Genomic DNA, 26,865 nt, shown 5'->3' on the forward strand with positions numbered 1-26,865 from the left:
CAACGCACCTGCAAACCACTTTATCGCTTTCTTGGGTCCAAATAAAAGAAGTCGGATGAGTTTCAAAGGACTTAGGGAAGCACTTATAGTAGTTCTTTTTCGAAAACCCCACTTCTCTTTCTCCTTGCGCGAGCACTTCCTCGGGCAGTGCTCTGAAAGTGAGGTCGCTAAAGGTAAGAAGCAGCGATAAAAAGAGAGATAGAAGAAGAAAACGGACGCGTTAAAATAAGCGCCGAATACGTGAAGTAGGGGGGGTTGCGCCCATATATATAGGCTTCGCATAATTTTTTTTTCTTTGTTTGAGCTCTCGGACGAGACGGAAATATCAGGAGAAGCAGTGACCTTTCTTGTGTTATATTGCCAAAAGCCCGCTTTGTCCAGCCCAATGGGTTCTCGGCTATACAGCTTCAGTATAGCACTCGAACGACCGTAAATCTTCATGCCGGTCGTCGTCGGTCTGCATTCAAAAACCGCCTGACTGGTCGGCCGGACCCACTCGTGCGGCATATATTTACGACCCGTTTTTCAAAGCGCGTCGAAAGCGCAGGGTGTGTTTTCCGTCGGGGATTCCCGGCCCGACAGGCCGCCGGACACGGGAATGTCGAAACGGCCACTTTCAACGCCGTGCGAGACCGTTCGCCGCCGCGAGGGTGAATACGTCTGGTGACGCCTTACGGCTGTGGTTCGCTTCATTCAGCAGCGTTACGCGCACAGAGTAAAAGACGAAAATGCACGGCTCCCGAGTGTTCGCAAGAGTGTAACTGTACGCTTCTCCAGAAAAGCTGCATAAGGAGCGGAAAGTAACACGCGCGAACGAGCAAGCCCATCCGACAGACTCGACGCATATGTTCCAAGTGTTTCTCCTATTTATATTCGACTCAGAAGCTATAGGCAGCTGGACTTGACAGGCCATCTATCTGCAAGATCTATGAGTAGCTTCTGTGGTGATCACTACTATGCCGCACTCTAAGAAGGACTAAAAGGGGTAGGGAAGTTAGTCCTTTTGGAGACCAACTGAGTTGCCACAACCATTAGTCCTTTTGGGGACTAACTGACATGGGATGTACTTACTTCCCATGCGCTTACTCCTTCTAGGACTAACAGTTGCCCTTTTCCGACGCTCCTCAAGGGAGTAACGGTAATTCTTTCCGATGCTCCGCAAAGGTGGAATTAATGAAATTAGACATTTATACCGTAAGAAAGAATTTACTGAGCTGAAAAAAAAAAAATGAACGTGCCCGAAGGTAGGATTCGAACTCACGTCCTCTCGCTCACAAGTCAGGCACTCTAACCACTTCACCACAGCGGTCTTTTTGTTTCGTTGTTACATTGAAAACAAAACTGAAGGTATATTACAATTACAAAGACACAACTACACACTTGAAACTCAGGCAAACTCACACATGCATCCAGCAAGTACATCCAGTCTGGCGGAGGTTCCTGCGCAGCGTACACCGCTTCATACATAAGCAGCACTTTCGCGAAAGAAGGATTTTGTAGATCGCGGGCTTTCGGCATGACGATTACACAGTCTACATCTCCATAGGCTGTATAAACCAAGTACTATTCAAGGGAGGACCACCCGTAACCTTAAACGGTAGAAACCTAATTGAATATGGAGTGTCGTCCATGTCCTTTCTAAGCGTCCGTTGGAGAATGTCCAAAAAAAAAAATACAGCATCCCTACAGCCTATGAAACAGTGATCTATGGTTTCGGCACGTGGACAGAGTCGACAGTTTGTTGGCCACGGGGTTGACAGGACCGGCTATTGAGACAAGGTTAAGCACCGGAACGCAAGTGCTGCAATATAAAAGTGACTCGGCATTTTGTGCATGCTATGCAGTGAGAGTCTAACGTTGAGTGTACTTGCAACCGTAAGTGACTGCGAAAAGAAATCAGCCAGAGTATTCTTAGGCTGATTTAAACATGAGGCACGACACGATGTATACGTGTAGCGAACTCAAACGGGGCACCCAAGACGACGGAGAAGGGCAATTTCTCTGTCACTTAGCCTGTCCCGTTTGAGCTAAACATCGCTTCAGTTAAGTTCGTAACCTCCTTGGTACGGAAGGAACTTGGGTACTATTGACCAAGAAAATATAGCCTTCTATCAATGACTTGCGCGTTTAATGTGTATCGCTCCCTTATGGAGTGCGCACGAAGGGTATGGCTCTTCACATTCTAGCTTTTATGTTTCACACTTTTTCTCACGACGACGCAAGGTGCTGCTTTGCATGTAGTTCAATAGACAGTGCACTAACTTCGAACTATTAACGATTTATAGACAATACCGTTTTCGCCGCATCGCTCCACGACACGGACGAAAACAACGAAGTGCATGGGGAGTAACTGTTGTCGTACATCCTCCCGTTGCTCTCTTTCCGACCAGGAACTAAACACTTAATCTCCGAAATTTGCACACGGCACGCACATTCATGTAGTAAGTCTTTTGCGGGGCGAAAGCGCCATTTTTAGGACTAACGGCCCAGTTACTCCCGTTTTCCCCGGGATTTTTCTTAAAAGTGTACGAGTACTATGAGTAGCTTCCCGTGCCCTACTCGTCTTTTTTTCGTAACGCCTCCTCACGCGTACAAGGTTAGCCAGTCGTCCACATTCCTAGTTAACCTTCAATAAATGAAGCGACACTTGTTTGTAGTGAGGCATTTCGCGTGACCGTTTCTCTAAGTGCAAATAATTAAACGAGAAACCCATTGCATTTGCGTGCAGTTCATTGTTAGTCGGCAAGTCCCATATGCTCGCAACAAATTTACAGTCATCTTACACGTATTCTTTGTATACTGTGTACATGCGACGCTCGCCCCTTCATTAACGTGTCCTTGGTGCCGTGGTTGTCCGTTGGGCCCCAAGCAACCGCCCATCGTCACCACCTCTTTCCACCTGCTTTGCTGCGTCGGATGTTTCTGCCTGCGCGGTCGCTTGCGTGTCTGACGCCTTCTGATATGCCAGTGCAAAATACTGCACGCTTCATAGCTTTATTTCTCGTTTTATGATGCAGTTTATTGGCACGCCCACGTAATACAAGGAGATCATGGCGTGGTTATTTGTGCTCACGGATGTAAAATCACCCTGCTTGTCACATATGCGAAATTCGTCTGTTTCTTCCGGTCTGCATTCTTTTTCCCTTAAAAGCAAGACAACGCCTTAACCTCTACTGAAGCTCACCAATTTGCACTCTCTATCATAATATGCTTCGCCGTGTGTACACACGTGTGCTTAAAGCACACGTTTCTTGCATATTGCATAAGGCTGCAGTGTGCTCTCTCTATATATCGCGGCGCACATAAAGTTTTCGTATAGCCAAGAAATTCTCGTAAAGAAAGGTCAGTGCCGCTAGCGTTACTTCCTTACGGCGATCCAAAATCAAGAATGGAGCTGACAGATGGAATAGCACACTGTTGTATAAAGCTTATAAACATGGATAAGGTGCCTCAGGAAGGCTGGCCAACGTTTCGATAGGAGGACCTATCTTCGTCAAAGGCGGCCTCGTCATCCTCGGCGTGTTAGTTTTTAGTTATATTCACGCAGCGCATCTTCACCGTATTCAGGCCGCCATTGTAGTAACTTTACGATAATCATAATCATCATGCACTCCTTGCAACGACAAGATAGCTTAGTCTATTGAGCAAAAGAAAGAAACTCGGCCGGTAATAAACTTGGAAGCTTTCCCCTTGTTCAATAACGATTGCTATGAACAGCACTGTCTCCCGCGGGTCAGTGGTTGCGGTGTACGTCATGCACAGTGTGCAGGTTAAAAAAGCCCCAAGGTGAAAGTATTTAGGAGATGCTGGCTGGAGGAAGTGAAAGGCAGGATACGAAAGAGGGAAAACAGAAGAGGTCATCCTTAACAAACGATTGTCCATGCACAGCAGGCAATCTTCTCTACAACTGGCGTTGTGCTAACTGGGCTGGTGCTGCAGCGCTCAATAACGCGACAGATGTGCTCGCTACCGCTTTGTGTATTTTCGTGAATGAACTGAAGCATTTTGTTGCCATGTCAATTGTACGGACACTCCAGGGGAATTTTTGCCGTCGCCGTCGCCGTGATGTTAATCATAATGCCTAAGAACTAGGAGAATGACCGGCCGCGCGCAGTATGCTCCAGATGTGAGGGCAAGCATGCGAGGTTGAGCCGAGAGAGATAGTGGTTTCATGCAGGCCGTCTCTCCGCGCGCCTAATGTTTGGAGGTCGCGTGATGGGAGTTTTGCAGACGCGGAGCAGTTGAAATGTTGAAGCGAGCGGCAGCACAGAACATTTGCTTTGGAACAAGCACGCGTGATTCCTGCTGCCTGCGCTTCTTCTCGCGACAATGTTTTGACAGTGAGTTTTCACGGTCATCGAGTCAGATCTTAAAATGTTTGTCGGCTAATGTTTAATGTAATTTATACGACCTATAAATCTACGAACCTTGTAGTCTAATTGTCTAGTAGCTTGCTATCGCTCTCGATGGTTCGCACTTAAAGCTAAACCACGGCTTCTGGTAATTTTTTTTTTTTGCCATTTCTTTGCTGCCTGTCGCCCATATGCAACTTCTAGTGGACGAGCTAAAAATACGTGCTGCCAATTTCCACCAGAGCACCCTAACGGCTCCGTCAATCGCAAATATTCACAAATCCGGAATGAAAATTTTGTGGTTACGTGCCCGGAATTCGATTATTTGTTCACTCGGCTTAGAGAGCTTCTTTGCCCACGCGTTGGTAAAGCTACGAAAAGACATACAAGTATGCGCATATGCACGCATGCACGCAGACAGTTTATCATTCAAACAGCTACTGTTGCAGGAATAGAAATTGTTTTATCGATGTGAAGAACCACCCTCCAGGATACTGACAGCCACGAAGCAGGGGAAACGAGCACATTTTATGGGGAACGACATCTCTGGTTAATTAAATTGAGCACGCAAGTTTTGCAAGCAGAGCCTGCAACGAACCCGTGTTCGATGGTATAGTTTATGCCGGAAGATTAAAAATCACACTGCGGCACTCAAGCTCTGTGATGCCGGTCGGAGGGAGTAATAAAAATATTATTGGGTTTTACGTGCCAAAACCACTTTATGATTATGAGGCACGCCGTAGCGGAGGACTCCGGAAATTTCGACCACCTGGGGTTCTTTAACGTGCACCTACATCTAAGTACGTGGGTGTTTTTGCATTTCGCCCCCATCGAAATGCGGCCGCCGTGGCCGGGATTCCATCCCGCGACCTCGTGGTCAGCTGCCCAACACAATAGCCACTGAGCAACCACGGTGGTTAGGGAGTGATTAGCCGTACCTAGATGTCAGACGTTGCGCAGGTATTTCTGTTTACCGACTGTATAGCTACGAAAAGCCAAGCCTCTTTCCTGGTGAGAAGCGCAGATAAGCAAAGCAAGAAGGCGAAGGTTATTCAGTTTAGCTCCAAACGCTCTACTGTCAAATGAAATACCCTTTAAATTCCTCATTAAATAAGCAATTGTTGGGAATTAACGAAGATTTTCTTCGCCGCAAAGCAAGATACAAATGGGCACGCGTAAGCCAATTATTTCAGAAGACGAACCGTTCCTCAATGCACTTAGTTTTCTTTTTTGTTTTCACGATATCTGTTGCTGTAATTTCGAAACCACTTCTTTGACTGCATTTTTGTAACTTTTTCAGATCGGAGTCTTTCGTAATCATATAGGTTCTGTGTTAGGCAGTTACAGTAAGCTGAAGTAGTGGAAGTGTTTTCGTCCTTATATTGCATGAATCGGCCGCATAAGAAGAACTGTTTTTTCTGCTAGGTGGGCTTCACAACGCTAATGCTGCTATATATATATTGTAGCTGCACTGCGCGACTGAGGCAGAGAAAGAGGAAGTACGGTGTGCGCGCGAAGCCAAGGTGCCCTGACATGATATCGTCATGCATGGAACGAAGGACAGCAGGGCGCAGGTTTTCGGACACAACTAGAAGCAATTGAGGACCATCAGCCGAGTAATTGTTTTTGTACAGCAAACCATTACGAAAAGTAAACGGTGTGGTTCCTGCTGGCTCACGTGCAGCTGCCCGTAGGGATTTCATGGTAGGGTTGCAACGTTGCTTGCTCTCGAAGGTACTCAGACCTGGAAAGTCGGAAGAGATGGAAAGTGGGTAGTCATCGAAGTCATCATCATCAGCTTTAGTGTGCGGCGAAGGGAGACGGGATAGGCAATCAGCATCCATGTACCATCGTCCGCTCTTGTAGTTGACGGAAAGGCTGTACTCTTGAAGGCGCAAAGCCCAGCGGGCCAACCGGTTAGACGAGTCGCGCAGCCCAACGATCTAACAGAGTGAGTGATGGTCAGTTACTATCGTAAATGTGTGGTCGTGTAGATACGGACGTAACTTCTGAGTGGCGAAGACGACTGCTAGACACTGGAGTTCAGTAATGGTGTCGTTTTTCTCCGTTTTTGTAAGTATCCGACATGCATAGGCAATGATCATGCTGACGGCACAGAGCCAACACCCACACCGATGGCGTCACTATGCTGCTGAGTTGACGTCTCCGGATCAAAATGCCGCAGAACCGGCCCAGAAGTCAGCAAAATTTTTAGCTGTTGAAACGCAGACTCGCAGTCAGCAGTCCGCAAGTCTTTTTGAAGGAGAGACCTGAGGGGAGAGGCAAGCTGTGCGAAATTATTGATAAAGCGCCGGAAATATGAGCAAAAACCCAAAAAATTTCTCAGATATTTTCCGTGTGTGGCTGTTGGAAGTCGCGAACCGCTGCTATCGTTTCAGGGTATGGCCGTATGCCGTCTTTGTCGACCAGAAAGCCTAGTACAGGGGCTTGACGCTCGCCGAAATGACATTTCTTCGAGATTAAAATAAGGTCAGCTTGCTGGATACAATCAAGAACGACCGACAGGCGCTGATTGTGCTCGCGACATGTCCATCTGTAGATAATGATGTCGTCTAAATAGCACATGCAAATTTCCCATTTGAGTCTGCGGAGCACGGTATCCATAAATCGCTCGAATATCGCTGGAGTGTTGCATAAGCCAAAGGGCATTACGTTGAACTCAAAGAGACCATGAGGTGTCACGATGCCTGTCTTCTCCTTGTCTGAGGGGTGCATTGGAATTTGCCAGTAAAACCAGGCTTTGCGACTGAACACGCTACCGCCGACCCGGTCTGCCGTGAGCAAGGGAGGTCCCGAGGGAACGTCTTTGGAGGCCCCTTCCCACGCACCGTTCCCGACGTAAGCCCCGAGTTCTGCGAAGTCCGTCTGCCCTCGGTGGGGTCCGTGAAACCGGTGCGGAAGCCCTCCCGCTCAAAGGTGGCTCGTCTACTCATCGAACGTTTCCCTCACCTAGGCATCGAGGGAGGACCGAGTGTTTATAAACCGCTGTTGTGCGGCTGCTCAGTGCACTTTCTCTCGCATTCATGCTAGACTGATGAACTGCAACGTCCTTATGTAGACACTGTAAATAAACCCATATTCCTAATTCTCGATGAGAAGCAGTCCTTCCCTTCAACAACGTCCTCTGCGTGGATAAGTTGGACGGCGGCATGGGCCAGCTACCATCTAATTCATGCCCGACTCCAATCTTGACAACTGGTTACGAACGGTGGGATTGACCTCCCAATCCTCACAGCCCCTTTAAATGCGTGCTTAACGCTGTTATGAGTGCGTGCGCATCACTTGTTATCCCTTTACTTTCTCATTTTTGTTTTTATTCCACTTCCCCCTCCCCCAGCGTAGAGTCGAACACCGAGTGCAATCAGGTTGACCTGCCTGCCTTTCCTTTTCTTTATCTATATCAAACAATGCATCTTGCACAGTTATACCTGTGTATTCGATTAGCGTTATCGATGCACTCTTTTCCGGCATCTTCAACCCCAATCTTGAGATTCATATTCGTTTGTACCCATGTTTGCAATGTTTTCCTTAAGCCAGAGTGAGCGATTACATGTAGATGCTAGTATTATCGACAGCTATTTTGCTGTGTGCTAGAAACTTCTTTTTTTTTGGTTCCGCGCTAAAAGTGCAGCGCCGTGAGCTTGTAAAGCCTCGATTAAGGCCAGGATTGCTTTATTACGAAGCTAACAGAGAGCTCTCGTATCTCAAAGCAAAGGATAAGTATCGCATTTTATTCCGTTGTTCTAGAATGAAACATTTTTCAAACGATATATTCTCGTTTACCTTACCATCAGTTCAGGATCTGACATCAGTGTCGTCTCGAAAATAGACGGTGAGCTTCCGATCGTTGGTTACTGGCCCAATCGGTAGAGTGAGCATTTCCGCATATCATACGCGCGGTGAGGTGGCAAGAGCACTGATGAATATAACCGTGCGCTCAACAAAGAAAATCACAACAAATAGCTAAAGACACGACGAGACTCTTCCCCGACGCATTAAGCAGGGGAATGTATCCAACAATAAAACATATTCGCAAAAGGATGTCTTCTTTTGAACATCTTTCATGACTCACTTCGTAAGGGGACGACTGACCATCATCTGATTTCAAGAGGCTAAGTTTGAAGAAATTGAACACAAGTTCTCCCACCGCTCACTTTTCTTTTTTTGTCCCGTACATATATTCCACTCACTTTCTTGAGGACCTCTACTGGAGAGATAGGCGGAGAAAATAAAAAGAGCGAGAAAAGCCTAATTATAGCTTCTTAAGGCGTCTTCATCGGGGTGTCTCAAGTTTTGGGCTCAATTCTTCCGCACAAACCGACTTTCATTTTTTTTTTCTGTTTCCATTTTCCTTTTTCTTTTTTTTCCCCAACTGCGACGTAGAATGGTCACGTCTGCCTACTCGTTTTCTCGGAAGAGCTCCGAGAGAGTCCTTACGTTTCGTCGACTCGTTCCGCACGGGCTGTCACCCATCTGCCCAACTCGGCGGGTCTTAAGTCGTCTTGCTCACTTCCCGGACCGGTCGAAAAAGAAACGAACTTGTGTTGTGGGCTCCAGTTTCACGGCTGGCGCAATTACTGCCGGCAACGAAAGACGATAACTGCTATTTCAATCGCTTCATTTAGCACCTCCGGAGGTAGCGGCTGGGTGGCGTGCTACGCCCAGGTTAGTTCTGTAGGAAAAACGATATGACAATGTCACTCCATCGCATACTGCAGTTTACGCAACCGCCATCGGCTCTGATGACAGCGGCCGCACTGCCCATTCACGCATCGATTAGCAAGGACAAGCGGTCACGATCTCTCCGTGGATCTTAATTCATGTGCGCATTGACTGCGCGCGTGAAAGGCGACAGCTGGCCCTCGCCGGCGTCCGGAGGCCCGCGCCCCGCCAAGTGTGCGCGCGTGCGGGAGCGGCCCGCGCAGCTTACGTGAAAGCACGACTGACGTCTCGCTTCCCTGCATGCCAGGCCCCATAATGGGACACCAGTTCACGCGCCGCATGTTTGTAAAATGGTGACGGAAGTGCCAAAAGACAACGCGACGATTTCTCACTCGTACAACTCGCCTTAGATGGCGCTGGGCTTTCGCGCCTGCACACTTATCGTTTAGTGTAGCGTGCACATGGGGCTCTGAATAAAAATCAGTGTATGTAGTCAGGGCATCTGACCTGTTTGCATGTCTATTTTCCCAGTCACATGCTTGTCCTTTGAACCACTTTAGGTGAAATTTGGGGACACGCCTTTTACACAACAGAAGATCCTGGGACTGTGACTTATATGCGTCTGCAGCATTACAAAGCCAGTAAACCACTGCTGCGTTTCGCGAGATCCGCCAATGTATATGGCCGCTTGTGAGTGACACGACGACGAACGTTTCCTTTCTTTCTATTCCTCTTTTAGTTCCCTTTCCCTACTTCTTCCAGTGAAGGGTTGCCAACCGGACTCAGCCTCGTTAACCTTCCTGCCTTTCCCAGATCACTTCTCGCTGTCTCACTGCCGACGCGTGCGCTGTTCACCATACTCAAGACAAAATATATGGCGCGAATGGGTGAGCAAGGCCAGTATTCACAAAAGTTCTCTAACGTAAGAGCGTTTCCTCATCGGCCGCGGGCACTCGCCACTCATGAAAGCGATCGCCGTGATAACCATTGCGATGATGGCTCATCATCGACGGCGCTTACACGTCAGTGAAAGATTGTGCATAAAAGACCCAGATTGTTAAGCAGGTTAAGTTGGAGATACTGATTACAAGCTTAATTATACCCGATATTACAGCCTTTACCTGTAAACCTTGAATTCACGCGACGATGGCTGCGGATATTGTTTCGTCTGATGTTAAAGTTGAGTTGATTGCAGACCTCCGGCTAGCACCGGTTCAGAAATAAGTAACGTTTGTTTTCTGCTGCGAATCAAGGCGAGCTCAGCAAAGACCGCGTCATGGCGGGCTCTCGAAACAGGCGTGTCTTCCATGTCCGGCAGGCTTGCAAATGGTATGGCACACGCCTCTAAGGCGTTTGTGCGGCTGCTTGGAAGCTTTATGCTGCATCAGATGGCATGTGAGCCCCTCGTTGCCCTGATGTTGAATGAGTTATTCAGAGGCAACCAAAGTTCTCTAGAAAAGTTTGCAGGAGTATTGGGAGTTAACATCACGTGTGGTTCACTACGCGCGTCGACGAATCAGGAGCTAAAAACTGCTTTTCCCAGTGATCGAGGCAAACGAATCAGGTTCACTGGGGTCACGGTTTTTTTCTTCTCTTTTATCCAACGCTGCAGCAGAGGGTATTACCATCAAAGCGGGCGCATTAGGTTGCTCATTGTAGCTCGCCCTGTGTTTTGGTTCACAATAACTGTCATTCGCGTGTGATAAATGGACTCTGAATACAAGTCATAAAATGTGCCATTCTATCATGCGCTACTTATATCGCTTATTTTCAGGCATGATATGCATATATTTTGTTTAAAGCAGTTTTCTATCAAGCATGCAGACTAAGTGGAGTCGGGTATGGTCTACAGCTAATTTAGAAAAGAATTGTCCATAACGCAGTCCCGCCACAGATCATTCATCACTGGCTGTCTTGTAACAGCTGATAGCAAACTTTACGTGCATTATACTGATTCAGCCGGAAGTAGAACCCCGGCCTCCCCGTCCACCGGCTGACTGAGCCGCGAACTCATCAGTACCGTCATAGGTTTAGAGTAATCATACATAGAGTTCTTGACGCTTTGAGGATAGCACCAGGAACGAATGTCGTGGCAATCGCCAGCAAAGAACTCAATACCTGCGGGAGAAGTGCAACTGCGAGTTGTTTTCCTCATACCGCCACAACACGTAATGTTGAACCGGTTGAAGTGATCAGGAAGATAAATTAACATACCTGCGTTTATATTGTAATCGCATTATTGCATGCTCTCACATTTATACTGAAACTATAGCCCAAAACCAGGTCCAAAGGAACACTGCGGGTCTAAATTAAGAACAAGGGAGTTTCGAAAGACAGGACGGGAAAAGAGGATGGCAGCACAAGACCTGGAAAAGCTCATTACTCCACTGCTCCTGTCTTAGTTCGTCGAGAAAAAGGGGCTAAACGAATGGCGCCGATATGGTCGTCAGAAAAAAAAAAAAGTAAGTCCTTATACGACAAAGCGTAAGTACATACGTACGTACTGAAGAAGGCAAAGTGCACCAGATTTTCACGACGCATGGAGACTACGCGAAGCAATGAGACTGGCGTCGCTCGTGTCATGGCAACACTCCGCTAGCCCGCTGGGTGCGAAAGCGGCGAACAACGGCAGACATCAGGAAATTGCATGGGACGTGGGAACCGCGGAAGGAGGCAGACACTGGTGCGAAGTTGGCACGCTGTCACTGACGTCACGCTGCTGTGGGAACGCGCTCTGCTATCTTTTTCTTCGTTGTGAGATGCAGGCACCCCACGGTGGCCCCCAGTGCGTGGCGCCAGCAGCTCGCGCCTAAATCTGTTACGGGACCGAATGCTCGCCCACTTCGTTCACTCTTGCGCGCGCCGAAATCTAGAGCCGCTTTGACGCGCTCCATTCGTCTCCGACGTGCGCGGCGCATTTGTAATCTTAATGTCCTCCACCACTGCAGCACGCGTGGCGCCACCAGGACGCAAAAAGGGAAGATCTTTCGTGAAGCCGTTCTGACAATCTTTCTCCACACCGCGCCGCATTCAAATAAGACCGATGAGCATGCAGATAACGGCGACGCAGTATTCAAATAGGGGAGGCGATTCAGGCAACTCCGTTCGTGTGGCTCGCCCGCCTTAGCGAAAACACTCTCGCCCACAATCAGACGCATCCTCGGCGCCGTCTCGAAGGTGAGAGCGGCTTATTCTCCTGCGAGTTGACCTACATTTGCCGGGACTGCCGTCGGCATGCATCCTATATAGAGATTGCCCGTCGAGGCGGGGATGAAAAAAATGACTCCCACGAGTCGAAGAGCGTCGTGTACGTGCACAAGAACAAACGTGCGTTGATGGCGGCAAACGCACGCTAAAATAGGATGCCGTTGCATTGGCACAAAAGCCATTCTTCAACTACTAGAACTTCTGCGCACGCACTTAGTAAAAAAAAAACAAAAAACAACAACAAAAAAACGCAGACAGGACGCATCATTGAGAGCTCTGTCTGATCGCACACAGCTGATCAGTGCAGCACTAGGTACATGAGTGCGCAGAAATCATCGCATTGGGGAAAACGACATTCCGCGTATATGCGCTGCAACGAACGAGCATCAGCAGCAGCAGTGTGCGCGTACGGATGGTACTGGAAAGGACCTTCGTGTACTCGCGCGCTCTAGAAAAGCTGACACGGACGGCATTTTTCCTCCGGCGAGCCGTGCCCCTCCTTCGACATACGCACTGGGTAACCGCGCCATCGCCCAAGATTCTGTGCACCGGACTGAAGAGGGAAGACCCGTTCCCCACTTAGAGACGAGGTATACGCATATGCTCGCGGCTCTTAGCTTCCCGCCAGTGGAGCCTGTCCACCCTAGCTCGCTCTCGGACGTTGCGCACTGAAAACGGCAACGCCACTCTGTTCTCACAGGCGCGCCATGCAGCGCTCGACGCTAATGCCCAGAAAGCTTTTCCTCGTACCCGGAAACCCACAAAAGAAGACCGGCTGGCGTCGCATCAGCTGCGAGCGTTCTCGTTAGAACGGCTATGCTTTCTGGTTTTACACTTCCGCGTTCCGTCTGCCTGCGAGGCCATTCTCAGTTTGCGGCATTCTGTGTTACTACTTTTCCTCACTTCGCCCACTCACGGGTGGGGTCAAGCGCAGGCCTTGTCGTTTCGTTCGTTCACTTACTATCCGCGCGATTTTACTCTTTTAAACCGTTTTTTCTTTTCTTTTGGGCATTTCATTATTTGTCTCTGTGGCTGTGCGCACGGCAGCTTTTTGCTTCGCGAACGTTCCAGTAAATAGGCTGGAGTCCGTTTGCTGGAACGCAGTGATGACTCCTGAAGCCAGGCATAAAATATGCGCTAGGCAAGAATCGGTCACTGACTTAGGATTAAAAAAAAAGAGAAAGGGAGAGAGAGATAGAAGTTGATTCCCAGGAGTGTGCGCTCTGGCGATGAACGTCCAAAGCATGGTGACGCGAGTCCGGCTCCTGGTGACAGGGAATATATACCAAAACTGGCTTTAGTATTGATGACAAGTTCAATTTTTTTGTTTTTATTTTTCTATAAGAGTTCGGCCAACTCAGTGCTGAGCAAGAAATCGCCGCTATTTTAAAATCAGTAGAAGAAAATCGCCTGGCGGAGGCCATTCGTAGAAATAGTGCGCATAAATGCAATAACGCTTGCATTACAGGCACCTTCATACAATATCCACGAGGCACTTCAGGTAAAAGGCTGCCACTCAGGAACTCTTATTCTGTTTGGTCCACCACACCCTTTTTTGCTTCTTTTTCTTTGGGGCACACGTTTAGGAAAGACAGGTCGGTGAGTGCCTGGCGATTCACCTGCGGTACCACATTGCCTGCGCGTGCGCGCCTCTTGAAGCAGTAGCGTAATTGCATCTTTCCTTCGGGGCACATTTCTTACGAACAGATGAGTAGTGGCAGCATTAGTGAAATAAGATGACCAAGGAAATATAAATATGATGACCAAGATGACGTTCAAATGTTCAAGGAACTGCAAGTATAATAAGATAGACAGAATTATATAATAAACATATTATAAGCGTTTACCTGATATTTACCAGCGTAATAAATCATGGAATCAAGCGAGAAAATGCTTCACTTACGACATTTGATGTGTGTAGTCCAATGGAAGTGTATATTCGATGAATTTTTATTCAGTGCTACTTCAGAGGGCGCGACTTTGGGTTAGTCGGTTGTGCTTCAAATCAGGGATACAAGCAGGACTCAATGGGAACCAAAGGTCAGTGGGACGCCTCACACTGGGCGCTCACGGTAAAACTACAAATAAAGCTGTGCAGGGTGATATGGGATGGACTAGTTTTGAAGTGAGGGAAGCTCGCAGTATAATTGATCATGAAGAACGACCCAGGAATATGGAAGAAAGTAAATGGGCTGTTGAGGTATCTGTACAGGAAAAACACTGATTCACAGTGGAGGAAAAGAACTAGGAAGCTTACCAGCAAGTATGCGACCTGCAGGATGAGCAATACAGCAGCGAAGAACGTCAAGCGGAAAGTCAGAGAGGCTGAAATAATCTCATGGGTGGCGGCAATGGAAAAGAAACCTGCCATGAGTAACTACTTGAGAGGAAAATGCGAAATTAGGAAGGAAACAATTTATAATAACTCAAGGGAAAGCTCATTACTTTTCGAAGCGAGATCGGGACGCCTTGGAACACGTGCATATAAAGCGAGATATAAGAAGGAAGAAGAAGCATGTGCTTGCTGCGGTAAATCTAGTTTCTCTCTACTTCTAACCATAAGGAAAACCGCCTGCTTCTTGGCCAATCCCCCATAGTGGGTACGCGCCATTGTCTGGGACACAAGACAAGACAAGACAAGATAGGGAAACGACGGAGCATGTTTTATTAAAATGTGAAGAAGTCTGCCGAGCGCTCGATTTAGGCACCACTGGCCTCCTTGAAGCCCTTGGGTTCAGCGAGAGCAGGGGAAAAGTAAACATGTCCACAAGAGAGATTAGTAAGGGGCGATTGGAAAGTTGGTGGAAGGAAAGTGCGGAAACGACAAAAAACGGAGACGTACAAAAGCAAAGTTCACAATAGAGGGTCAAAAAATTTGGTTGCGGGAGTTCATAGTGGGGTTTTTTTTTGTTTTTGTTTTAACCTAGGTAGGACATTAGGCAGTATAATAGCAAGAGCTTAGTGGTGCAACGCACCGCCCCGTTCCAAAAGGGACGCTCATAACGTCCGTCCGTCCGTCCGTCCGTCCGTCCGTCCGTCCGTCCATCCGTCCATCCATCCATCCGTCCATCCATCCATCCATCCATCCATCCATCCATCCATCCATCCATCCATCCATCCATCCATCCATCCATCCATCCGGTTCATCTTTGTAGGCATGGGAAACAGTGCATCAATAGCGTACAGAGACAAGGACGAAAAAGTGGGCGTTGAAGTAGATTTCTCACAGGTTTGGACGTTTGCGAAAGAGGCTCAAGGCCCCTGCAGCAGTGCGATTGGGAAGTGTTCAGTAGGTGCCTTTGTCGTGAGGTCGCTTTTAAGCACGATAGATCGGGAGGTGCCGCAACGCATGGCTGATTGAGCACGCGTACAATGTGCGAAGCAAGAGCGGAAGTGCGATGATCAGTTGATTGCAAAAAATTGCGGATGCCCACCTGACTTTGTAAAATGTACTTTTCTCAGGCGCTTTAACGACTCTTAAGCGCGCTTGGTGCTTGAAGCAAATAACTTTTGAAAAGAGCAGTCGAATCAGCACTCCAGCAACCAAAAAAAAAAAAAAGAAATCGCGTATCTCAGCCATGCTTAGAACGTGTAATAATGTGAGTGATTAGGCTGAGCCAGTGATGTGGTAACAAGGGCACATTCCTAGGCCTTCACACATTTCTTTCTTTCTTTCTTTCTTTCTTTCTTGTTATTGTCGGGATTTGGTCACCTCACGTCATGTGGGAAATCACTTGTAGTTAGAGAAGTCCTTTTTATACGAAGTAGTAAGAAAAGGCATTTATTATTCACAGGTCGTATCATCTCTTTCTAGCCTCTGTAACTTTATTGCGTTCTTTCCCATGTCTTTTCCATTAATGTTCATGATGCATTACGCTACAAAATGCTTTGCGATCAGAGCGTGAAACTCTGGCATTGAACAGGACGTTTCATTGTGATACTGCACGAAGAGAGAAAGAATTCATAGCTAGTATGTGGCCCCTTGCGACGGAATGACTATGGTTAATGTGAAAGGACGTCCTTGCTGGTACTTGCAACAATTGCATCTCTCGAATTGTCGGTCACAGCATAGAAAGCACGACGAAGGGCGAGAGAGAGAGAGAGAGAGAGAGAAGAGCAAAGGCAGTGAGGTCAATCAGGCCAGCGTCCGGTTTGATACCCTACACTGGGGCCAAGGGAAAGCGAGAATAGGAAGAGGGAGAGCTAGTGATCACTGAGTGCGCGCAGGAGGATGCACAGTAGGACTTTGAACGGCATGTTAGGTCGGTGCACTTCAAGTACTGCACTAGTGTACGAATCGCTTTTTGCACTTGTGGCGTGTGTGGCCATGGTCCGACCTGGCGAAGCGCAAGTGTCGATTAGTCTCTTTTAGCTCGGTGAGGCGAGTACTCGTTTGTCTCAAGTATTCGGAAACAATACAGCGAGCGACGCTATTTCCCTAGATGGGTTTCACTATGTAGATGACTCGCGTACACAAAAACAACTGCAAAATCAGATTAACAAAATTTTAAACGTTCCTGAATTCTCTTTAAGCACTTCTAACCCTCGAGCAGCACCGAGGGTGTGATCGCAGATGGTTGTTCGGCGCTTTCGTTCGGTTAACGGCGCGCGCGATCGGCCTACTCCGCGCCGACGTCGCCAGCCGCGGGGCGTGGCCGCGTTTTTGGTGACGTCAAAATGACGACATGCTCCTGTCAATCATCGTGCAACCGAGCACGTCGTCTGCTAGGCGCCGAACCCGACGGTAGTTGGGACGTTTGGAGCGATCATATACGCTCGTTACAAGACCGGCTTCGCATGGCGCGTCTGGTGCATTGGATTGGATCCAACCGGCGGCTTCGGCTGTGGAATGGCACGTTTGGATCCAATCCATAGTGTAATTCGAGAAAATGGCGCTTGCGTTGGGAACTTCGGTTGTTGCGCTGGCGTTGCTCGACGAGGAAGAAGAGCGAGTGGAGCTGCGGAGCGCGTTTGAAGAAATGGCGGAAAGCGAATTCCTGCGTCGATTTTGTTTCTTGAAACAAATGGTGCGTTGGTTGTACAGCGAAATCGACCGCTTCATCGGGTGCCAGCGAGCCACTGGAATGTTGTTGCTGCCTCTTGAAAAGTGCGCCACTGTTCCCGTCGTCTTTTTTTTTTTCCAGTTTTTTTCTCGCTGTGCGCGACGCCACCTAGGGACGACGCAGAGAAACTAATAGTGATAAATTGTAGTAGTCACACCTACTACTATTTGAAAACGTGTTTCAGCTTGAGAAGAAAAAAACATTTTTAGATAAAGATTTCATTCATTTGGAAGACGAGAAACATTTCGTTTTGTAGTATACTGTCTGCAAGCAGACGACAAACGAAGGAAGTAAACTTCCGGAGAGTTCACCACTTGCCGATTAGCTGCTCTCTCCACCCCGTTCTCAGAAATATTGCATAGTGCCGCTTTGTGACGTTGCAGCAACCGAACAGAACGCGTATCGAACAAAGAACTCCGATCGCGCCCCATGTGACCATTTTCCTGGTGACTATGCACCTTCCCTTATGGTATTAACATCCTATACAGGGTACACATCCTTGCAGACAGCGTCTTATGGTGAACAGTTTTTCTTTGCCGTTTGGAAGATGGTGTTCTTTGAGTTCAACAGCATAAACTCGCAAATTATAAATGACGGGCTATCAGTCCACCCTGCAGAGTATACTTGGCTCCCGTCTGCAAAATCTGTGCTCGTAGCCGAATATACATTCGACTAGTTGCTGCCGTGCTGTATACAACCCGGATTGCAACGAGGCGGAGCCCGCTGGAGCGAGTCGCCGGTGTAAGCCTGTCCGAGCCGAATGGTCGGCTTCTAGACAGATCAATCAGAGACCGGAAGCGGAAACGCGTCAGCGCTTCTGCTGTTCTAAACAAACATGATGTAGGCCCAAAGCGTGCACACGCAAAACTACCGCCAAACGCAGCCTCCGGACCGGAACTACGATCTCGGTCGCGCTCTCGGCTCCCCACCACGAAGGTGAGAGCGCGTTGAAGTTGAAGCGCGCCGCTCGGAATGAACGAGCTCAATGTGTTCCGATCACTGGACCTTTTTTCTTTTTCTTTTTTTTTTTTGAAGGGGATAGGGGGCTGGGTTGACACGCGACTTAATGTGGGAATAAAGTTATATATAAACATGGAGGCCCATTTCATTGCAACTGCGATTTACGAAATGTATCGTCCATGAGCCATTGGCTGCAGTCATCAGGTTGCTCACTTCTTAACTTCACATACTTAAGTACATTTTACACCAGTCGAAGATAAAGCGCGCAGCCAGAGGGCTCGAAAGCAGCCACCCGAATGCATACCGTTAGCACAGGCTGTGCTAAGTTGTAGTCTATATAAACGGTTGTTTAACCAGAGCGGTGCATTTGAATTCATACCGTGAACTGTGCATGTTCGGCTGTATCCCGTATAACGCCAGTAGCTTTCCACGCTTACAATCAAGAACCAATTTTTTCTCGAGATGCGGCCACACTCATTGCTAAGTAAGACAAGAGAGCGAGACCGAGCTGCCCGTTATGCGGTCGGCGAGTACCTCATGTTTGCATGCACAATATAGACGATTTAATAAGAAACAGTCAAATTATGGCATTTTACGTGCCAAAAAAAAATTTTGATTATGAGGCACGCCGTATTGGGGGACTTCGAATTAATTCGATCACCTGGGCTTCTTTAAGGTGTACCGATCGTGAAAGAAGCCTGCGAATACACGCAAAATGCCTCGAGCGGCTAGTCGCGCGCTTCTTTCACGCTCGGAAAAACAGAACGTATGGAGGAACAGAAAGCTGTATCGGAAGTATATCATGTTGCTCTACAATTTTCTCATTGACATTTTTAATCTGATTGTAATAATTGAGAAGTTGAATAATTTATAAGACTAATTATCTAATTAGGTGGTATGCAAAGAAGGACCCGGGCATCTCCATGCGACGGGCAACCTTGTTTTTGTCCAACTACGTAGTATTTGCATATTTTGTAAAGTTTGGCTCGAGTTACGTGAAACACCGTGCATAGTCGATTTCATTTTCTATTCACGCGGTGCCACCATCTTGGCCTAAATTTCTCAGAACTTCTAAGAAATTTCTCGGAATTTTGGAAAACATTCTCAGAACACACCCGTCCTATCACGCATTTTTATGCATATAGAAGCGACTATACAGTAACGTGCATTTGGTTAATACAGAACAGCAGCACAAACAGCCCAAGAAGCCGGCACGCTTCGGTAAAATAGTCCAGACGTATTCGATGGACATAACCACCGACGACCCGGTAAGCAGCAGACGGCCACCAAGTGATCGCGCGCACATCGTTCTGAGGCACTAAACCGCGGAAACGGGAACATAGGCTCCGTTTATTAATTAACTCCTCCATACTGTGCGTCTGCTACGACAATGTCAACTGGTTTATATTTTCCCAAACAAGATTAAAAACGCAGCGCCCATTAGAGCCGCTTGATTCGCGGTGCACATGGGAGTAATCAGGCCGATAACGGCTGCTGTTTATCACCATGCTCTGCAGGCGTCGTAGATCGGCTAGTCGTGCGCTGCTCTTAATAGCTCCGAGCTCTGTATACGTCGCTAGAAAAATGGCACGCATGGATGGCTCGCTTGATACCGTTCTTGGATTTGCCACGTGTGCAAGTGGCTGTCTGGATGTTTTCCATTGTGACAAGCTTTATCTAGATGCACAGGAGCGATATGTACCGCAGAGTGCGGTTAACTACTCTCTTTTACTCAGGTGAATATCGGTCGTATAGTGTCCATTGCTACGAGACGCAAGATAGCAAAGACGGTTTTAAGTCGCAACGGGAAAGAGCAAGGCAAGCTTTCAGTACGGGCATGGTTCAAGCAACAGATGACTGATACTGCTACCCGATAACTATATTGCCAAGCTCAACAATTTTTTTTCCATATGACAGTCATGTTTATCGAAGAGAAAAACAACCCAATAAAACAAAAATGTGAGATTAGTTGGTGGGTTGAGCAGGGTAAAGCGGGTGCGTGATCACTTACCGATTGTCGTCGTACAAGCAATCTTCAGCAGCGTGACTCTCTGCTGCCAAAAAAAAGAAAAGAAAAACATAATCAGCCTTGTGTAAAATGATATACAGGGCTAATATTCTGCAATTATTTTCCTTTGCGTTTCGTGATCGCCATCAACTCTGACACATGCCGCCCTTATTTAGAGCCCTTATCCAACCAATCGACCGACGAACCCATCGACCGACCGACTGGGCACAAATTATCAGCGTACACTTTTCAAAGGAGACACTGCACAGCGACACCATGTCGCTTTTACTGGTAAAGTATTGCTTAAATTAAAAAAAAAACATTTCACGATAAAACCTTGATTCTGACTGCGGAAAATGAAGCCCAATCTCACATTTGAACATCCCTCCTAAATATCAGCGCGACGTCACACATTTCACTTCTATATGAAATAGAGTCCTTATTTAGGGATAAACAATCGGCTAGACCCGATATGATGCTGTCAGAATCCATGACGTCCCAGTGAGCCGGTTCACAAACTTTAGAATAACATCGCCACCTGCGTCCCGTTTTCTCGTCCTTTCTACCCCCTCCCCTCCCCCGCCTCTCCCCTGCCATCCCCTCAACGTAGGAGTGGCGTTTCACTATCACAGAAACGTAATTTACTAATACGGGTTTGCGCAATGTTCTCTTGCGCAATTTTGTCTCGGCGATGCACGCGTTATCGCGGAGGCTATATACGGTCAGGCATGTATTTTCTATTTCACCCCGAGAACAGAACCCTAAGCACCAGTGCGACGACTCCACAGTAGACAAGTCCGTTATGCGGGCGGCCATACAGTGGACAAGCTAGCGACTCCGATCCTCGAGCGCTGTTATGCGACAATTCCTTTTGCTCGAATACAGTCCATTATTATCATGAACCAAACCAGCGAAATAGATCAAAACACAGGCGCGACGCAGCAAGGGACCATGACGAAGCGTGAACTGAATTCAATGGGAATAAAGCGACTGCCTTCCCATTTAAAAGTCTAAACGCCAAGGCATAACCGCCTCGTGAAAGCTGCTGTTGCTAAAGGGCACGGTCTGAGGCAATTTGCTTCAGCGCAGACATCCGAGAAACTTCCCGTCAGATTTGGCCACTGTTGTTCGTTTCGCATCGCTCCAACCGCTTTGGCTGCTGTATGCAGCAAACGCATCAAATATAAAACGTACAGCAATTGTCCCGCATTTTCGTTGACCATTGCTCAACCTGACATGACTGTTCGGCAATTCGCCATTCGTGTCCACTTTATCGTCGCGAAATTCACAACTGAGTTATATCCCTATAATAGTTCCATTACAGCGCAGTGAAAGCAACTGTTTGCACAAGACAGATGAACGTCTCTGGCAGTTTAATGCAACAATGAAACTGAATAATCCACAAGAGTGTCTGCGCCAGGGCGACATGCGCAGAAGAAAGAGAGAGCGCGAAAGAAAGAGCATCGAAATAGGCAGAAGTTGGGTGCTTGTCCAATCTGATTCTCTCGCAAGCAGAATTTTTGTTGTTGTTGTGTTACTTCTGGCTGCACAGCGACAGAAGTATCAATGCTTTTACAGTCCATACTACTCATGACAAGAAAAAGAAGGAATAAGAAGAAATAATCTGCCAGAGGAGGAAAAGTGAAAGCCACCACTACCTCAAGGCGGCAGGAAACAGGCCACGAAGGATAGCATGTTGCTTTCTGAATTCGCGCATAGCTTCACGTTGCTATGTACTCTGTGTAGAAACCCCGGGTGGTAAAAATGTGACAGGGAGTGCCCTACTATGCCGTGGCTCATAATAATATCATGGTTGTGACACGTAACGCCCCAGAATATAATACACATGCACTATAATTTTCGCAATGAGCCTCTTGAAACATGCGAATGCCAAGGCGCCAACTTCGGTAAAGAAACAATTCAAGTTGCCCGACTTGTGCGAGGAATGAAATTCAATCTTAGCAGGGACACACGAAGCTCCGAAACACGCTGTGTTCAAGAGAAAGAATGGACGCACAGAGGCAATGGAGGACATGGCCCATTTCCTGCCGTCGCCCGTGTCGGGAGAAAATGTAGTTCACAGCCTAAAGAAGTGAGCCTTTTTTGTGCGACTTTGTTTCGTATTTTTGGCAGCAGCTCGAGCACGTCTCTCCCGCAGCTGAAGATCGAGTGTATTCTTGGCTGGAAGCAGCGTCAACCGACCGTCAAAATGTGCCTCTGAACGAGCTACTCGTTGCCCGCCGTGTTCTGCCGCTACAAGCACGCGACCACCCCGGCCGCTCAGAAACGCAAATTTTCGCGCACTTGCATGGTGTGTGCGTTTATCGTCCGGAAATAGCGTTCCGTGGTTCGTCCGCTACTCTGGGTGGACTTCGCCCTCGCTTTCGCACTGCTGAAAGCAGGCTCGTGCACTCCCTCAGCTCCTTTCATGTATTATCATTATTATTAGTATTATTAATTTATTTCGGGAGCGCCTGCGGCGATATTTCTACCAGGTTATTGTCGCTCTAGAGGCGCATCGCGGATGCTTACACTGTTTAGAAACGATGAAACATTTCACGCTGGTTGAAGGATGAAGTCATCGGCGCGAAAAGTGACCCATTTCACATGCTTGCTGTCTAATAAGTAAAGACATTCATAGCAAATAGCCCGTTATACCGAAGAAATCAATAATATGTACCTTCCGAGAGAAAAAAAGGAGTTATGAAAAAAAAAATAACAGTTTTGCCCGAACGACGACACGCTGACAGTGATATGCTGATAGCAAGGCGACACCCAAGCTTCTCGGACGGTGGTGTAGCAATAGCAAAGTACTTTGTGAGAAGTTTGTAAATAAAATAAAAAGTGCACATTAGCCAGAGTGGATATGAACTTCGGCCCCGCAAAGTAGCAGTCGGCAGTTTTACATCTTAGCTAATTCTCGACGACACAAGCGAGTACACAAATTGGACAAAGAAATGAAATTCCGTATGCCTCACAAGCACAAAAGAAGCCAAACGAGCGTGGTGCACCGGATTCGCCTTGGTGTCGCATTCACCAAGCGTTATAGACATATGATAAGTGACAGTGATACTAGCCCAAACTGTAAATACTGTGAGGTGCCAGAAACACTTGATCATATATTTTGCGTGTGTCCCGCGTACGCGCAAGAACGACAGGAACTGGTCTCGTCCATTGCAAACGTCGATAAGAGGCCGCTATCAGAGGAGTTTCTTTTAGGTCCTTGGCCTAATGCAAACAGCGCAGCCCTGATAACAAGTGCCGCTATAGCCTTTCTCCAAGCCACTGGGCTGGACGCACGGCTTTAGGGATGCTACAACTCTGAATATGTATATACGCATCTCTTCCTGATACCATCATCATCATTCATCCGCCATTTCTCTCCCCGTCCCTTTTCCCCAGTGTAGAGTAGCAGGCCAGAGGAAGTTATAGCTCAGGCCAACCTCTCTGCCTTTCCGTAAATCTCTCTCTCTCTCTCTCTCATTCTTTCTTCAATTTTGTTTTTGTCCTTTTCGTAAATGATGTTTATTGCAGCGAATGTAACATTCTATGCGAGCATTACAGTGGCAGAAGGCAATACATCTCACTTCAAAAGATTTTTTTTTTTTTCAAGTTTCAAGTTTCAAGTTTCAAGTTTATTCAGCAGCGATGCGAGTTTTACAAAGAATTGGATACAGAATTAGCACTACACAGGGAGTCCCAAAGTTAGAAACTGTCAGGGGGACTCCCATACATGAACAAAATAAAAAGACAAGATACAGATCAAGCATTGGTTACGGTGACAATACAAACAATTTCATAAAAATAAGGAACAGTGTGAAAAACAAGAATATAAAGCTGTTTAGTAAAACAAAAATTTCGAAGAAAACTTCTCTAGTGAACAAGTAATGCAAATTTACAAACACAATAAAAGTAGGAGTAATATAACGTAGTACAATAGCCAAGTGAAATATTATTACAATCACAAAAGTCAGTTAGGATGAAGAGAGTTGCTGCATAAAATATTTCTTGACTTGCTTCTTGAATATATGCTCTGTGGGGGATGATTTAATGGTATGTGGAATTGAATTCCACAGTTTTATTCCCGCAAATGTGGTAGTGAACTTACCATAGTTTGTGCGCACTTTAGGTAAAAGACGATTGTCGAGTTCAGAGAACCTAGTAGTGTTAGTATTCACAAACGTTTCAGCAACAAAGCCATCTATATGTGCAATATTGCGAAATAACTTATAGATCACGATTGTTAACTTGAACTGAAAAAGCAGGTGAAGAGGATGAATGTTTAAACGGCAATAAAGTGGCGTAGAATTGGATAGAAAATGGCTGAAAGTCATGAGACGAAGCGCCTGATTCTGCAGGCGTTGAAGTTGGCTGAGGTGAGCGAGGTATGTGTTTCCCCAGGCTGATACGCAGTAAGATAAATGGCTGTGAATGTGTGCATGATAAAGGGAATGGATAATGTGCGGCTGAAAATATGAGCGGGTTTTGATTATGGCGCGTATTCCAAAAGAAATCTTACGGACAAGTGATTGCGCATGGAGAGTGAATTTCAGATGCTTGTCTAAAACTACTCCAAGAAACTTTGCGCTATCAGATATTGGTATTACGTTGTTGTCGAGACACACAGATATGGATTTCGAAATTAGTGTCGGGAAGGAATGAAAAACCATAAAAACCGTTTTTAGCGGATTGATGCGCAACATGTTCTTTCGGCACCAGGAAGTTACGTTATGCAGATCCACGTTAATGTTTCGCTGAAGCTCGTCGACATTATTAGCGTAAGTAAAAATAGTCGTGTCGTCTGCATATAATATACAGTCGGTAGTGGTCAGAACATTAGGCAGGTCATTAATAAATAGTAGAAACAGCAGCGGACCAAGGATCGAGCCCTGAGGAACGCCTTGACATATGTTCTTAGAAGATGAGAGTTTGCCGTCAATCTGAACAACTTGGGTACGATTGGTTAAGTAGCTAGAAATAAACTGAAGTGGCGGGCCGGTTATGCCGTAAGATTCGAGTTTATGTATTAGAATTTTGTGATTAATGGTGTCAAAAGCTTTTGTTAAATCTATAAATACACTTCCAACCAGCAAGCCTTGGTCGATTGCTTTCTTGACTTTATCGGTGAAAGTTAGAAGCGCAAGCTCAGTTGAGTAACCCTGCCGAAAGCCATACTGTTTAGGTGATAGTAGATTAAATTTTGCTAGATAGGATGATAAACGTGTATGAACTAGTCGTTCAATTATTTTACTGAAAAATGAAAGAATACAAATAGGCCTGTAGTTGTTCAGAAGTTCACGATTGCCTTTTTTGTAAACAGGTGTTATTTTACCAACTTTCAGAGAACTGGGAAATGTGCCTGCTTTAAACATTTTGTTAACAATGTCTGCTATGATAGGAGACAGTTCATTGGAAACTAACTTGATACGAGATGGATGAACAGAGTCTAGGCCAGGTCCTGTAGACCTAAGCGAATATATAACATGAAGAACTTCCTTTGCATTCGTAGGTCGCAAATAGAATGAATGAAGATGACGAGGTAATGTCGGTAATGGGGGATCTGTTAGAGAATCGCAAGTACTACTAAAATACTCACTGAAGGCATTCGCGATATCAGCAGGGTGGCAGTATGTGTGTGTCTCAGTTTTTATTTTTGGTAAATTCTCATGACATTTATTATTTAGGAATTCGTTGATGACCTGCCAGTTGCGCCTCGTATTATTCCCATTATTCAAGATCTTCTTCTGAAAGTAATCTCGTTTGGCACATTTAAGTGTGGCTGCAAGTGTGTTAGAATATGTTTTGAAACGAGATTTAAGTTCACAGTTAAATGGCTCACAAATTACCCTTTTGTGGAGCCGATTTTTCTTCAAGATACATCGAAGTAGCGCTTTCGTGACCCAAGGTTTTCGAGGGGAACTGAAAAAACGAGTTATGATAGATGTAGTAGTGCATTCATGAATACAGCGTGTAACTTCAGCCAAGAACAACTGATAAGCCTCTTCAGCGCAAGATTCACAGAGTACGGCGGTCCAGTCATTTGACTGTATCATAGAGATAAATTTTTGAGAGTCAAAATGCACTTTCTCTTTCTTTTCAATCGATTTAGAATTTTCTGTACCTAAAGTCAAAAATATAGGGTAGTGGTCGGTTATGCTGTGCTCGATGACTCCTGCTGTATAATCTGCAGTAAAGTTGGTTAATATGTGATCAAGTAACGTATTAGATCCTGTCATGTCACATCTAGTGGGAGAAGTAATTAAAGAAGCAAGGCCGTAGCTAAGGAAGCACCCGAGATAATCAGAACATGATGGAATATTAGGGTCGATAATGTTTATGTTGATGTCTCCACAGATAATGACATTTTTGTTTTCGTTCGCAACAGTGTGCAACAACTTTTCAAACTGCAGACAAAACTCAGAGTATGACGATGATGGTGAACGATAAATGCACGCTAACACTGTGTTCCGGCCATCAACTGAGAAAACATTCTGATCAAATTCTAACCATATAGACTCGCAGAGTAATTTAGAAAAGGCAAGATCATTGCGGCGTTTGTATGGCAATGATGACTTAATAAATATGGCAGATC

The 26,865-nt window shown here is 46.5% G+C and overlaps 1 protein-coding gene across 1 annotated transcript in view; it reads right to left on the bottom strand.

The window, feature by feature from the left end:
* Window positions 1-26,865, bottom strand: part of LOC126545304 (neuropeptide F receptor-like) — a 439,066-nt gene that overhangs the window by 38,072 nt on the left and 374,129 nt on the right. Inside the window, exon 6 of the mRNA XM_055061360.2 lies at window positions 20,277-20,319. The gene's annotated coding sequence lies outside the window, so the exon portion shown is untranslated. The remainder of the gene's footprint in view (window positions 1-20,276; window positions 20,320-26,865) is intronic.

Source organism: Dermacentor andersoni, chromosome 1 (genome assembly GCF_023375885.2).
Source record: "Dermacentor andersoni chromosome 1, qqDerAnde1_hic_scaffold, whole genome shotgun sequence".
In the NCBI taxonomy this organism is placed as follows: domain Eukaryota; kingdom Metazoa; phylum Arthropoda; class Arachnida; order Ixodida; family Ixodidae; genus Dermacentor; species Dermacentor andersoni.